Source organism: Dendrobates tinctorius, unplaced genomic scaffold (genome assembly GCF_039654945.1).
Source record: "Dendrobates tinctorius isolate UK_male_01 unplaced genomic scaffold, ASM3965494v1 ptg000266l, whole genome shotgun sequence".
Classification (NCBI taxonomy): domain Eukaryota; kingdom Metazoa; phylum Chordata; class Amphibia; order Anura; family Dendrobatidae; genus Dendrobates; species Dendrobates tinctorius.
The window spans coordinates 1,245,902-1,259,803 of NW_027361933.1; positions in this window are offsets into that span (position 1 = coordinate 1,245,902).

Here is a 13,902-nt window from a genome sequence, read left to right on the forward strand (position 1 = left end):
TCTCCAAACTGCCATTTTTAGATCTCTCCACAGGTGTTCTATGGGATTCAGGTCTGGACTCATTGCTGGCCACCTTAGAAGTCTCCAGTGCTTTCTCTCAAACCATTTTCTAGTGCTTTTTGAAGTGTGTTTTGGGTCATTGTCCTGCTGGAAGACCCATGACCTCTGAGGGAGACCCAGCTTTCTCACACTGGGCCCTACATTATGCTGCAAAATTTGTTGGTAGTCTTCACACTTCATAATGCCATGCACACAGTCAAGCAGTCCAGTGCCAGAGGCAGCAAAGCAACCCCAAAACATCATGGAACCTCCACCATGTTTGACTGTAGGGACCGTGTTCTTTTCTTTGAATGCCTCTTATATTCTCCTGTAAACTCTATGTTGATGCCTTTGCCCAAAAAGCTCTACTTTTGTCTCATCTGACCAGAGAACATTCTTCCAAAACATTTTAGGCATTTTCAGGTAAGTTTTGGCAAACTCCAGCCTGGCTTTTTTATGTCTCGGGGTAAGAAGTGGGGTCTTCCTTGGTCTCCTACCATACAGTCCCTTTTCATTCAGATGCCGACGGATAGTACGGGTTGACACTGTTGTACCCTCAGACTGCAGGGCAGCTTGAACTTGTTGTGATGTTAGTCGAGGTTCTTTATCCAACATCCGCACAATCTTGCGTTGAAATCTCATGTCAATTTTTCTTTTCCGTCCACATCTAGGGAGGTTAGCCACAGTGCCATGGGCTTTAAACTTCTTGATGACACTGTGCACGGTAGACACAGGAACATTCAGGTCTTTGGAGATGGACTTGTAGCCTTGAGATTGCTCATGCTTCCTCACAATTTGGTTTCTCAAGTCTTCAGACAGTTCTTTGGTCTTCTTTCTTTTCTCCATGCTCAATGTGGTACACACAAGGACACAGAACAGAGGTTGAGTCAACTTTAATCCATGTCAACTGGCTGCAAGTGTGATTTAGTTATTGCCAACACCTGTTAGGTGCCACAGGTAAGTTACAGGTGCTATTAATTACACAAATTAGAGAAGCATCACATGATTTTTCGAACAGTGCCAATATTTTTGTCCACCCTCTTTTTTATGTTTGGTGTGGAATTAAATTGTGTTCCAAATTATTATGCAAAAAGAGTTTAGGAGCCATAAGGTTAGAATTTTTTTATTTGTCATTTAAACTCATTGATGGTGATGTGTGTCAGGGCTCTTTATATCACTGAAAGCAATTGCAGATACCTGTGCAAATTAGTTTGGCAGGTGTGTCCAAATAAAGGCAAGACTACTTAAGAAGGCTGTTCCACATTATTAAGCAGCCTACATTTTTTGCCAAAATGGGAAAGAAAAAGGATGTGTCGGCTGCTGAGAAGCAACAAATTGTGGAGTATTTAGGTCAAGGCATGACTACAATCAACAATGCCAAGACACTTCATCGTGATTATCGCACAATAAAGAAGTATGTAGCTGATTCCCAGCACACACGTGTGCGTGCTGAAAAGGAAAAATTGAGGACTCTTTCCAACAGGCAATTGCGTCAGGTTAAAAGAGCAGCTGCAAAAATGCCTTGTCATAGCAGCAGACAAGTTTTTGAAGCTGCTGGTGCCTCCAACGTCCCCCAAACAAGATCCAGGGCCCTTCAGAGGTTTGCAGCTGTGCGTAAGCCATCCTGTCGACCACCTCTATCCACTGCACACAAGCAGAAACGGCTCCAGTGGGCCAAACGATACATGAAGACTGACTTCCAAACTGTTTTGTTCACCGATGAGTGCCATGCAACGCTCTATGGTCCAGATGGATGGAGTGGAGGATGGCTGGTTGATGGACACCCCATGAAAACATGGCTAAGGCGCCAACAAGGAGGAGGTGGAGTAATGTTTTGGGCTGGAATCATGGGGAGAGATTGTCGGCCCCTTTAGGATCCCTGAAGGGGTAAAGATGAACTCCATAATCTATGTGGAGTTTCTAAAACAGCACTTCCTGCCATTGTTCAAGAGGAAGAACCGTGCTTTCCGCAGAAAGATCATTTTCATGCATGATAATGCACCGTCTCACGCTGCAAATAACACATCTGCATCTCTGGCTGCTATGGGAGGACAAACTTATGTTGTGGCCACCATCTTCCCCTGACCTCAACCCCATTGAGAACCTCTGGAGCATCATCAAAAGGAATGTCTATGATGGCGGGAGGCAGTTCACATCTAAGGCCGGTTTCACATTAGCGCTTTTTCAGCGCGCACACGGCCGGGGGTAGCTCCGCCCCCGAGCCGGCTCTCTGCCCGGCGTGCCCGCCCCTTGCTTGTAGCACCGCCTCCTAGCGCACAGCGGCGCCTGCGATCGGCGCACCCTATCTTTAGCATAGGGTGCGCAGATCGTGCGCAGGCCGTGCGCTAGTTGCGCTTTGATCTGCGCTGCGCACTTTTGACGGTGCGCCGTGCGCGCCAAAATCAAACTTTTTGTATTTTGGCGCGCACAGCGCACCGTCAAAAGTGCGCAGCGCAGGTCAAAGCGCAACTAGCGCACGGCCTGCGCACGATCTGCGCACCCTATGCTAAAGATAGGGTGCGCCGATCGCAGGCGCCGCTGTGCGCTAGGAGGCGGCGCTACAAGCAAGGGGCGGGCACGCCGGGCAGAGAGCCGGCTCGGGGGCGGAGCTACCCCCGGCCGTGCGCGCGCTGAAAAAGCGCTAATGTGAAACCGGCCTAAGCAACAGCTCTGGGAGGGTATTCTGTCCACATGCAAAACAATTGAAGCACAAACCATCCAAAAACTGACAAATTCAATGGACGAGAGAGTTCAGAAGCTTCTTTCGAACAAGGGGTCTTATGTGCAAATGTAACATCACCTAGAATAAAGTTTTGACTTGAAAACTGTTTGATTTCATTTTGTAATAAGCTGATAATGCTTATAATTTCACAATTGACCAATTTTTTGGTTCAAAATAAAAAGGTTGAAAACTCTGCTGTGCATGATAATTTGGAACATCCATTTTGAGTGTTTATTATTTTAAAAAATATACTGTTTTCATAGGCAGTTTGTTCAAAAACATTACAATTATACTAGAATAGTAGATGACTGGAAAATAACAATGACTGCAATTCATAAAGGTAATTTAGAGAGAATATGAGGAAATATTTTTTGCATAATAATTTGGAACACCGTGTGTATCCAATTTGGCTTTAGGACAATTCTTTTTATGTTTTTTCATTTATGACAAATTAAATGAAGATAATAATACCAAAGAATTTGTGTTTGCAATCATTTTCAGGAAGAAACTGAGTATTATCTGACAGAATTGCAGGGGTGTCAATACTTTTGGCCACAACTGTATATTCTTTCACCTTACTGCAACTTATCCTTATGTTGGTCACGTGACTGCCTGAATTAATTGACTGTGGTATTTAAAAGTTCACTCTACTGGGGGGGGCGTGGCATGGCGGACGAGGAGTGAAGACACGCTTTGGAGAGGCTCCCGCTCCTACACCGGTAACCGATCCAAACAGAGCCTGATACAACGCCCTCTACCCAGATGCTTACCAGGAAGAGCAAGGGGAGTGTATCCACCGGTCCCGCGGCGCCCGACAAAGCTCCTCAGAAGATTTCCCGCTACTTTCCGGGAGCGGTGAAGAAGAAAGTCGCAGGCGCCATGATGGATGTGGCGCGTGGCGCACGACCTTCCCCGCTGGCGACGGGAGGCACAGCACAGGAGGCAGGAGAGAAGACCGGGGAGAAGGTACACGGGGGAGCCTCTCGGGGATCTGGTGAGGCGACCGCGGGGGTATCACAGGAGATGAGGCACTCTCCCCTTGTTAAGACCGCTGAGCCCCTGAGGATCCATCTCTCACAGGGAGACCCCGTGGACATACAGGCACAGCCAGGTGCCATTGAGACAGGAGGGGGCCCTGGAGCGACTTCTGTGGAACTCCCCGCACTAGACATTACCAATTCCCCAGACACGGATATAGCTGCCTCCATTAACCCCCCCAATGATTCTGTAATACACGGGGAGGTGGACCCCACACTAATAGAACGAGCAGACTACTCACCGTCACCTGTCTATCAGGTTGGATTGTTATCTAATACAACCTCGCCGTCTGTCTGTCTAACGGATGCATCTCTGCCACAATATGGGACGCCGGCACCTCTGTTTGTGGGGCACTCCACAGTACCCATGGGAGTCGATTTCAATCTACTATATAACAGGCTAAAGGACATTCCGAAGAAACGAGATATGGAACAGTACATTGTCCGCTTGGAATCCTCCTATAAAGCTGAACTTTCCATACTTAGGGACGATATCCAGCAGTGTGGTGAGAAAGTTGAATCTCATAACCAGCTCCTGGCCTCCCTGAGTGATAGAATGGAGGCCCAGGAAAATATGACAGCAGCTCAAGCCAGACAGATACAGACCCTAGCGGAAATGCTGGATGATTCGGAGAATAGGGGGCGTAGGAACAACATAAGAATACGGGGATTACCCGAGTCTGTACCTCCCCAGGAACTACATTCCACTTTGAGAGGCATCTTTAATTCGGTATTGGATAGGCCCCAGGACACCCCATTGGAGTTGGATCGCGCCCACAGAGCTCTGGGCCCACGTCCTAGCAGGCAGGACCCACCAAGAGACGTGATATGCAGGGTGCATAAGTACCAACTTAAAGACGCGGTCATGGGAGCAGCTAGGAGGGCAAAGTCCATAAGCCACTCGGACGCCCGAATACAGCTTCTACCGGATTTGTCCAGATGGACTTTACAGAGGCATAGAGCTCTCCACCCCCTCCTGGAGGAGTTGCGGCAACGTGATCTTTCCTACACATGGGGGTTTCCGTTTTGTCTTCGAGTCCAGAGGAGCGGCAGAGTACACCGACTGAGCCACCCTGGGGGCATCCCGGCTTTTTCGGCCGCCTTGGATATACCTGAGGTGGATATTCCTGAGTGGCCATCCCTACCATCGTTTTATAGGATGGAGGACCCTCGTGGAGATCCAGAGCCTCAACGTCAGCGTAGACGAGGAAGAAGGCCCAATGGACGTGGGCGCGCACATCTCAGAGGGGAAGAAGCAGTCTGATCATCCAGTATTGTTCGACTAAATTTTTCTTTTCTATCCGATTGGACATGGGTCTACATGGGTTTGGAGGGGAGGGGGGATTCGGGGATCTTTGCTGAGAGTAATGCAGGTCTGAAATGTAAATATGTTTACAATACCGGATGATTCTCCTCCTCCAACCTTTCCCTCTCCTTTTACTCCCCCCTCTCTTCCCCCCCCTTTTTTTTTTTTTTGACATAAAGTTCTTCTCTGTGGATTGAGGGGGGTGCCCTAATTTAGAGGGTAGACCTATTCTCTAAAAGTTATGCTGTTTTAGGATTACAAAGTCGAGTGCCTGTATACATTAGTGGTTTGGTTGGGTTCTATTTTTCTTCTTTTTCTATTTGGATAACACAGACAGTAATTACAAAGTGGGATGGGTCATGGCTCATGCACTCATAGTTACGAGGGGCTGTGTAGGGCCGGCTCTCCGCTTTAGAGGTTTGCAACTGATATAACATAATGGGATCGGATGCCGGAGGAGACGGCGTCTCCGACTCTTCTTTTGCCATACTCTCGCCCCCCGGAGGGCTGCTTGGCCACTAAGGCACGCAGCATTTAGTAATAACCTCCACTAGGATCTAAACTGTTTGTCGGAGTGGGTCTATCCACATCCGTATTGTTATAGTTTAATTTCTCTTACTATTGTTTCTTTAACCCTTACCCATTTTCTCTGCTTGTACTTACCTCTTCCTATTAGCTCCCTCCTCCCCTCCTTATAGCGGGCACCGGACTCCGAGGCTGACCTACTTCTATTGGCGAAGTCTGCGTTTTTGACTTCGGACTACAAACAATGACGGGTAAGAAGGCCATACAAAAGATTATATTGGGCTCATTGAATACCAGGGGTTTTAATATCCCACAGAAGCGGTCTCAAATATTATATGGTATGCACAAGAAAAGAGTAAACGTGCTGATTTTACAGGAGACACACTTTAAGAGTGGACATGTCCCTAATCTACATGATCGCCATTATACAACATGGTTCCATAGCGCCAATCCTGACTCACGATCCCGAGGGGTGTCTATAGCACTTCATAAATCCCTCCAACATACAATGCTGGACACACTGGTCGACACGGAGGGCAGGTACGTGATCTTGAAAATTCAGATTTTTTTCAACAACATACACTATAGCGGGATGGTATGCCCCCGGTCGGGACCAAATTCGAGCCACTAGATCCTTCTTAAAGACAATGGCTGACTTCGCTGAAGGGGTCGTCATATTAGGGGGAGACTTTAACATGACTCTCAACCCGACATTAGATTCTTCAGCAGCGAAATCTCACATTTCTCTACGTCAGCTGTCCTCTTTGAAAAAAGACCTTCATAACTTACGTCTTACGGATGTCTGGAGACTTTTTAATCCCAACGGGAAAGACTATACGTTCTTCTCCGCACCACATAACTCATATAGCAGAATAGATTTTTTTCTCCTTAGTCATTGTGCATTGGCGTGGGATCCGAGACCATCTATTGGAAGTTTCCTATGGTCGGATCATGCTCCAATCTTCCTAGATATTAGTCCTCCTGATTCAGTGACACGACAGTGGACGTGGAGACTGAACGATAACCTTTTAAAAGACCCTACCTGTGTGGCTGACATTAAGACTACCATAGCAGAATTCTTACAATTTCATAAACATGACACCACTGCCATGCCTATCAAATGGGAGACTCTTAAATGCATCCTTAGAGGGACTCTGATTAAATATGGTTCTCGCTTGAAACAAAGGAAAAGTAGGGAAATTACGGACCTCACAGAGAGGATATCAACATTGGAGATGAAACACAAGAAGGATAAGGAGACAGAGACGTTGTCTGAACTGATTAAGTGCAGAGACGATCTGAAATCCCTACTAAATGAGAAGTCCCGGCATCAAAGAAACCGATTTAAGAGTATATTATATGGGCAGGCTAATAAATGCGGACGCCTTTTAGCCAGATTTTTGCACCCCCGTAATCAGACTACATATATTCCTTCTCTTCAGCGACATCATGGCCAGACAACATCAAATCCAACGGAAATTCTAGGTATAATGCGGCGATACTATCATACATTGTACAATATTAATAATGATCGCTCCCCTCATTCACCTCTAGACCCTCAACCACACATAGAATCATATATACATGACACAGCCCTTCCAGTGTTGACCACGGATTTGACGTCATCACTGGATACTGATTTTACGACAGAGGAGATTGACGAGGTTATTCAAAATACCCCGGCAGGTAAAAGCCCAGGACCAGACGGCTTCTCCCCTTATTTCTATAAGATGTTTCGCGAACAACTCAATCCCATTATGACGCTAGTGTTGAATTCCATCGCGACCAGCTCCCCATTTGTTCCACAATCCTTAGAGGCCTTTATTACGGTGATACCGAAACCAGGGAAAGACCCAAAAATAGTGACCAACTACCGTCCAATATCTCTCATTAACGTAGACGTAAAGTTATATGCAAAAATTTTAGCTAATCGATTGGCCCCTCTTTTGCCTTCGGTGGTACACTCGGATCAGGTGGGGTTTATACGGGGAAGAGAGGCAAGGGATGGTATAGGTAAAACCCTTATCCTGACTGCTCATGCTAAAGAAAAACAGAAACCATTGGCTCTGCTGTCGATTGATGCAGAAAAGGCCTTTGACCGTGTAACTGGGGATTCATGTTTTCGGCCCTTCGGATCCTATAACCATTGGGAACGGAACCCGGTAAGGGTGTCCTTTATCGCCCTTGTTATATGCAATAGTCATGGAACATCTTGCAGTGTCGATTAGAAAGAACCCCAGTGTGCACGGTTTATGGGTAGATCAGGTACACTATAAGGTCTCTCTTTATGCGGATGACCTCCTCCTGTATATATCCCAGCCTCATATTACCCTCCCATCATTGATGGAGGAGTTCCAAAAATATGGAGCAGTCAGCAACTTTAAAATTAATTTCCAGAAAACCGAAGCCCTCAATATATCTCTGAGGCAGACAGAGCTTACAAGAATCATGGGAAACTTTCCCTTTAGGTGGAGGATTGGAGCTATTCAATACTTAGGAGTTCAAATTCCTACTGATATGAATGATCTGTACAAATTAAATTACCTGCCCCTCTTAGACTCAACCTTAAAACTTTTAAGAGAGTACGGACGAAAGAATATCTCGTGGTTTGGCAGGATGAACTCATTTAAGATGGATATCCTCCCCAAATTTTTATATTTGTTTCAGGCGGTCCCGATTACACCGCCGAAAACTTTCTTCCAGACCATCAGATCGGCATTGATCCGGTTTATCTGGCAGACCTCCAAACCCCGACTAAAGTACTCTATCCTGACTGCCCCGAAGCTCAGGGGTGGCGCAGGCCTCCCTGACCTTGAGTTATACCATAGAGCATCTATACTGGCACGCTTATTTGATTGGCAATTTGGTCATCACTTAAAACAGTGGGTTCAATTAGAACAGACATCTTATAAGGTTCCATTGCGCCATCTCCCATGGATCCGACGCCATGACTTGGTCACAAATGATTTTGAGGGAAATACAGACGTTTTGACTCGTGAGGTTTTACAGTTATGGAATCGTGTTAAAACCAGAAAGAAATTGATCAGCACCCTGAACCCGCTGACTCCAATATTTGGTAACCCGGATTTTCCTCCAGGGTGTCACAGAGATCAATTTCTGGGTTGGCATAGAAGGTCTGACTTGCGTTTGGGACAGGTGTTGATAGAGGGGAGGGCTCCATCTTGGGAAAGCTTAAGGGAAGGGTCCCCCTCGGGAGCAATCTCCTGGATGGAATATAATCAGTTGAGATCTTTTATTCGGAGACATTTGGGCGACCGTTCTTCTCACCCACCCATGACACAATTTGAAAACTTACTATCACAACAAGATCCTCCTTCTCACCTGATCTCTCTTTTATATAAGATACTTCACTCAGACGACTCGGATACGGCTCCAAGTTACATCCGAGCATGGGAGGAGGAGATGGGACATAAATTTACATCTGAAGACCTTGATAAAGCTTACTTTTTCACACATAAAATGTCTCCGGCCGGGGGCGCACAGGAGAAAAATTTCAAGATACTGTCCAGGTGGTACCTGTCCCCCGTCAGGCTAAAGTCAATTTATCCATCAGCTGACGATACCTGTTGGCGATGTGCGACGGAAAGAGGCACGCTTTTCCATATCTGGTGGCAGTGTCCTGCTATACAACCCTTCTGGGTAAAGGTTTTCGGAGCGTATCAAAAGATCTCTGGAACACATGTTCCACCCTCCTCGCAAATTGCCCTTTTGTCAATCCTCCCGGGCCCCATATCCACTCAGAAAAAAAGCCTTCTCAGATTTTGCATTTCTGCGGCGCGCATGGTTATTCCACGCCATTGGCGCACAACAACAATACCGACCATGGCAGAATGGGTGACAGAATTTGCAGATATATTCCGTATGGAGGAATTAATGGCCGAAATGGAGGGAGACAGTACCCGCCTGATTCGTGTGTGGCAGCCTTGGATACTATTCAAGGAAACCCCCGAATTACCTCGCTTGGTCGAGGGAGCAAATTAAAGGTCGACCTGGAGGCCCGAGACCCCCTCACTTCACTTCCCTCCCTCCCTTTTCTTTCCTCTCCCCATCACGCTCTCTTTGAGTTTCTTATTTTCTTTTCTTAGGTTTCCTTTATTGTTTCTTGACGTACACCTCTACTGGTTACATGGAGACTTTGTTAAACACGCTCGCAGTTACTACTCTCTTAATAATGATGTTGATGTTCCGAAAGAAACACGGGGCGGCGTGACATCTTTTCCGTTGATATCTGAATACGCAATAATATATGACAATTGTATGTATAGTTAAGAATAACAACCACGGGATGGTATACGTGTGCCCTCTGGTATACAATTATTTTGATGACTCTGCGGCACCAGAAGATATTTCGTCATTGCGAGTGTATGACAATAATGTGGCTTCATGTGCCTTGGTGTACACTGTTTGTTGTCTTGTACTTTGTTGTTTATTTGTTTTCAATAAAATAGATTCAACATAAAAGTTCACTCTACTGGGGCTGTAATTATCCCTGATGAAGGAATCCGTAGGCTCCCGAAACGTATTGGATTAGGATCCTATTCTTACCCTCCAACCCCTGATCACAGGTAGAGGAGTGACGTCATTAACCCTGAACTAGAAGCGATCATACCGCTTGTCCCCCGGCCGGAGCAGTGTCTGATATATTCTATCACTGCCTTAAGTCAGCCCTTTATAGCACATTGAACTTTAGAACACAGCGCCCGTTATCAAAAACGGACACATATAGGTCGGTGGAATATACTTTACAGAACATTGTGTCATCCCCAGAGTCACTTAGATACATTTCATATGGACTCTACCTACTCCCTCCAAACCACGAAGCTCCTGTGACATCCATCGCGTGTCTCCTGCAGCGTCTGGCGGCTCTCGCCCACACACTGACATGCTGGTCTCTCGGCCAACGCAGCGTGTGCTCCAACCTCGCACATGGACTGGCATTTCCTCACTCACCATAGGCAAGCCGCGTGGTCGCTCTAGGACACGGGCCGGATTCATTGAATACAGCTTTTCTGGTGTTGGAAAGTTCACTGTATCCAGCTCTCCCAGCAACCAGCTTCCTAAGCTGATTTACAATCATCTGCAGCGAAGGTAACAGTTCACCTTCATTATTTCATTTTCAGTGATACATTGTATACAACATTCTATTACAAATGTCATCTTCAGTGCTACACTTTATCCAGAAACAAATTAAGTGACACCATTACTCTCGTGAAATTAATGGTATCCTTCCACAGTGTGGCCCCACGTTAAGCGGTAGTATTGGTGTATGGTCACCGCCAAACTCTGACATTCATCCACTCAATGCCGACTTTTATTCCCCATTGACTTGCTTTGGGGTCAGGTTTCGGACGAAACTCCGACTTTTTTTGCCCTAGTCGGACCAGTTTCATCCGACTCAAATTTTGTTTCAGTCAGGTATCACGAAACCCGATCTGACCAAAGTCGCTCAACTCTAATCCTGGCTACTCATACACAGCTGAGCTAGCCCCAGCTCGGTCACACAAAACAGCTATTGTCCATAACAACCACTGATACCTGCAGTTCTCTGCTTGCTCACGGCCTGTGCATGTAATCATGATCACATATGTGAGCGCAGGCTCATGCCAACAGATTTCAAATAGAAGTTTTGAGCTGCAGGCAGAGTTCACACTGAACAGGCTGCAGCTTCCACGTGGTTCTCTGCAGCTCTCACAGACTGCTTAGCACAGTCTCCACTCAAAGAGAGACCCCGGCATGTCTCTCTCAGCTACAGGTCACCTTTTTTGGCTGGAGACTTCCCAGTAGCACACTCAACTCTGCTCAACCAGACTAATGGTATGTGCACACGCTGCGGATTCTGCTGCGGATTTGGCCCTGCGGATCCGCCCCTGCGGATCCGCAGCAGAAATAGCTGCGTTGTACAGTACCATTATATCCTATGGAAAATTGAAACCGCAGTGCAGTCGGTGCGGAATTTTCCGCGTGGTTTTTGCTGTGGTTTCCAATCCGCAGAAAGAATTGACATGTCATTCTTTTCTGCGGATTCCGCTGCGGTTTGCCATCTCCTCCATTGTAGAGATGATAAACCGCAGGGCAAAACCGCAGATAAAGCACAGGTCTTTTTACCTGCGGATTTAGCTGCGGATTTTGTAAAATCCGCTCGGAAAAATCCGCAGACCAATCCGCAGCGTGTGCACATAGCCTTACACACCTAGTGAACACAAGCCAGGGTTCTTAGTTAAAGCAAGCCAGGTGCATGTAATTAAGACCTGCATTGCTAGTATTTTACCCAGTTCTACCTGGATTTGATACAGATAACCCCCCTCTGCCCAAAGCAAAGAACTGGTCACAATCTACCAACCCTCAGTGCCAATGGGTTCACTCTACCAAAACTGATTGTCACCCAGCTTCTGGAGAACTCCATTGACACAGAGCTCGCTAGCCACAGCTTCCACACAGAGCTCTGCTATCTACTTACTACATAGAATGTTAGAATTGGAAGGGACCTCTGGGACTTTGTGTCCAACCCCCTGCTCAAAGCAGGATTCAATAAACTATCAGACCAGGGCCGGCGTCAGCAACCGGCATACCCGGGCATGTGCTGGGGTCCTGGCGAGATGGGGGGCCCACTCAGCACCTGAACAAGTTTTTTTTTTATTTATAAGTCCGGGGTCGGTCCTCCGCCCTCCTCCCTCCGCAAAACATCATACTCACCACTCCCATAGGCGTGGCGCGGTACCACGTGACTGCGTGCTCTCACAGGAAAAAGTTACCGGCGCCTGGACTCAGGTGAGCGGCATTGAAAATGAGCGGTGGCGGGGCCGGGGGGAGAATGAGCAGGAGGGGGCCCGGGGGAATGAACCCAGCCCCCGGGGGAGATGAGAGTGAGCCGGGGGGAATGAGTCCAGTGGGGGGAGATGAGAGTGAGCTGGGGGGGAAATGAGCCCAGCGGGTGAGATGAGAGTGAGTGGGGGGAATGAGCCCAGCGGGAGAGATGATAGAGAGCTGGGGAAGGAAATGAGCCCAGCGGGGAGATGAGAGAGCTGGGGGGGAAATGAGCCCAGTGGGGGAGATGAGAGTGAGCTGGGGGGGAAATGAGCCCAGCGGGGGAGATGAAAGTGAGCTGGGGGGAATGAGCTCAACAGGGGAGATGAGAGTGAGCCGGGGGGGAATGAGCCAAGCGGGGGAGATGAGAGTGAGCCGGGGGGGAAATGAGCCCAGTGGAGATGAGAATGAGCCCAGCAGGGGAGATGAGCCCATTATTCTCTATGGGGCATTATATGGGGCCCATTCTATATGTATGGAGCATTATATGGGGCCCATTATCTTATTTGGAGCATTATATGGGGCCCATTATCCTGTTTGGAGCATTATATGGTAGTGATGGGAAGTCCGGCTCTTTTTGGTGATCCGGCTCTTATGGCTCTGCTCACCAAAAAGAGACGGCTCTTTTTGGATCCTAAATGGATCCCTATTGCATACATGTTCAGGCATCCGAAACTCCGCCCACCTGATGCATAAACCCCACCCATTTTCTAGGAACCAATTAAATTGCCGAGTGGGCAGAGTTTTGTTCGGGTGGGCGGAGTTACATCTGCCGAACACCGTGATTTTATGCCCAGTGAGAGCCATTCAGGGATTTTAGTGGCTCTTACTGGGGTGCTGGCTCCCATCGTTCACAGCAGGGAGCCGGCTCTTTGTCGGATCCTTCGCGAATGACACATCACTATTATATGGGGCCAATTATCTTGTTTGGAGCATTATATGGGACCCATTATCCTGTTTGGAGCATTATATGGGGCCCATTATCCTGTGTGGAGCATTATATGGGGCCCATTATCCAGTATGGGGCATTACATGGGGCCCATTATCCTGTTTGGGGCATTACATGGTGTCCATTATTCTGTATGAAGCATTATATGGGGCCCATTATTCTGTATGATGCATTATATGATGTCCATTATTCTGTATGGAGTATTATATGGGGCCAATTCTGTATGGAACAATGTATGGGGCCTATTCGGCCTATTCTGCATGGAGCATTATAAGGGGCCCATTCTATATGAAGTATTATATGGTGTCCATTATTCTGTATGGAGCATTATATGGGGCCCATTATTCTGTATGGATCATTATATGGGGGCTCATTATTCTGTATGGATCATTATATTGGGCCCCTTGTTCTGTATGGATCATTATATTGGGCCCGTTGTTCTGTATGGATCATTATATTGGGCCCGTTATTCTGTATGGAGCATTATATTGGGCCCGTT